At 63.9% G+C, this 2664-nt stretch overlaps 1 protein-coding gene across 1 annotated transcript in view; it reads right to left on the bottom strand.

Annotated features, from left to right (window-relative positions):
• MCF2L (MCF.2 cell line derived transforming sequence like) overlaps window positions 1-2664 on the bottom strand; it is a 102603-nt gene that overhangs the window by 99195 nt on the left and 744 nt on the right. The window lies entirely within an intron of this gene.

The following is a 2664-nucleotide window of genomic DNA, read 5'->3' as shown; positions in this document are numbered from 1 at the left end:
GGGGGGGACCAGGGCCTCCGGGGCAGGCAGCGGGCAGGGCCACCGGCCTGACCCTTGGCTCTAGGGACGCCCGACCAGCCGCTCCAGGCACCCCTGTCCCCACTTCCGGTGGCTTTAGTCACACTCAGCCCTTTCTCCCAGGCCCACCCGCACAGTGCCAGGAAGATTCTCCCAGGAGGCGCTTCCCTTCCAAACGGCCGGGTGAGCTCGGCCTCGGAGAAGCACACGGACACAGACCCGGGGAGAGTGAATGGGACAGACAGTTCCTGCCAAGCAGCCTGTGCGANCTGACCCCCATCCAGGGCTGACCCCGTCCAGGGCTGACCCCCATCCAGGGCTGACCCCGTCCAGGGCTGACCCCCATCCAGGGCTGACCCCGTCCAGGGCTGACCCCCATCCAGGGCTGACCCCGTCCAGGGCTGACACCCATCCAGGGCTGACCTTGTCCAAGGCTGATCCCCATCCAGGGCTGACCCCGTCCAGGGCTAAACCCCATCCAAGGCTGACCCTGTCCAAGGCTGACCCCGTCCAGGGCTGAACCCCATCTAAGGCTACCCGTCCAGGGCTGACACCCATCCAGGGCTGACCTCATCCAAGGCTGACCCCTATCCAAGGCTGACCCCGTCTAGGGCTGACACCCATCCAGGGCTGACACCCATCCAAGGCTGACCCTGTCCAGAGCTGACACCCATCCAGGGCTGACACCCATCCAGGGCTGACTTTGTCCAAGGCTGATCCCCATCCAAGGCTGACCCCGTCCAGGGCTGACACCCATCCAGGGCTGACTTTGTCCAAGGCTGATCCCCATCCAAGGCTGAACCCCGTCCAGGGCTGACCCCGTCCAGGGCTGACCCCGTCCAGGGCTGAACCCCGTCCAGGGCTGACCCCTGTCCAGGGCTGACCCCGTCCAGGGCTGACCTGTCCAGGGCTGAACCCCGTCCAAGTCTGACCCCGTCCAGGACTGACACCCATCCAGGGCTGACACCCAAAAGGTCGTTGGCATCATTAAAGATACGGCTAACGGGTCAGGATAGAGAGAACTCCTTGAAAGGTAAACGCTGTGGCAACAACGTCCCCAAACCAGGAAAGCTGCCCCTGCCAGCAGACAGGCCGCGCCGACGGGCACCGCGGTGGCGATGGGGAGCCGCTCCCCAGGACAAGCACACCTTCCCGCGCCTCAGGCAAGGACATTCAGACAAACACACAAACACAACGCTTCGCAGCCACGTGCTTCCCTGCCTGGCCCACGGCTTGTGCTGCGCGGCCGTGAACAGCCGGGCTGGTGAGCGGCAGCCCTAGTCCAGCCCCCCCAGGACACGCGGTGCTGGGAGCCACCCCGGCCTCGCTGGGTGACACGGCCACAGCGAGGAAATGGCAGCGTTTGCACAGTCGCTGCCGTGAGAAGAGAACCCAGGATCTCCCTCTGCTATCACTGATCCCACCTTGGGAAAGAGCCTGCTGCAGCCTCGACCGGATCAAAGCCTCACCGAACGACTCATGAACCTCTGTCTCAGTCTTAATGCCACTGACTCAAGCTTTGTATGCGTTATCCTATTTTCACTTAAAGAATATTCTGTTATTCCCTTAGTTGCAAGATTTACCCAACCTTGCTGTAAGAACGTTCTGTAGGTTGCTGACAGTTCAGTACCTAAGAACAGGGTCATAACATTGTTGAAAGCCTCACAGCCACCGTCCATCCTTCAGGGACCCTGGACTGGCTGGGGTGGGACTCCGGCAATGCGGTTCCATTAGGAATCGGTCAGCTTGTCACCCGCACGCCCGTCCCCTCCCCCCTCCCCTCAGGCCCCGGCAGGGACCCCAGAGCTCAGGGCACGAGCACCCTGGGAGTCTGAGCCGCCACGGGACCCCACTGAGCACGGAGACTGGATAACCTTCCAGCCACAAAAGTCGGTGCTGCATGGTGTCTGCACCGTAACTGGGCCCTCACCCAAGGAGGAGCCCCCGCCTCCCGAGTGCCCTTCTGGGCGGGTGCACCTGCTGACAGGCAGCACCCAGAGCCCGGGGCCACGCTGTCACGGGGAGTCCGTCCCAGGGGAGCCCAGGACCACGCTGTCACGGGGAGACCACTGGGGGAGTCAGGCTGCAGCCCCTCACCAACAGTCAGAAACAAGGCAAGTGACAAAAATCAAGTTTCTAAAGCAGAGACACTGGTAAGGCCACCACACCAGGACGCAACGACCCCCGGCCAGGGTCAAATGGCCGACTGTTCACACAGGCAAGTGTCCGGTGCTGGGGCTGCGGCTCAGCCCGCCGGGTCTGGGGTGTGTCCAAGACCCCCGTCTGCGGGAAATGTTCACGCGTGACGCACACACGCAGATGCCAAGCTCCTCGCCTACGGACACAGCCCACAGGGACACCGGGGATGCCCCCGCCCAGTGGGCCGTTGCGGCAGAGCCCAGCTGGGGCAAGGCCGAGAGCGCTCCAGGTGCAGAGCGAGGAGCGGCGTTCCCTGCATCCCAGGAGGCCTGCCTGGCTCCGGCCCCGCCCCCGGTGGCCGTCCCTGTCACGCTGTCCCTTGGTGGTGGCACCTTGCTCGCCCCGTCCGGTGAAAACTACTCTCAGAGCAGGACAGGAAGGATTGGCATTAACGCAGCGCAGTCCCTTCCGTTCAGAGACTGGCCAGGGGTGAGGGCGGGCGGGCGG

Source organism: Crocuta crocuta, unplaced genomic scaffold (assembly GCF_008692635.1).
Source record: "Crocuta crocuta isolate KB4526 unplaced genomic scaffold, BGI_CrCroc_1.0 scaffold31, whole genome shotgun sequence".
In the NCBI taxonomy this organism is placed as follows: Eukaryota; Metazoa; Chordata; class Mammalia; order Carnivora; family Hyaenidae; genus Crocuta; species Crocuta crocuta.
This window is presented reverse-complemented; position numbering and strand designations above follow the sequence as displayed.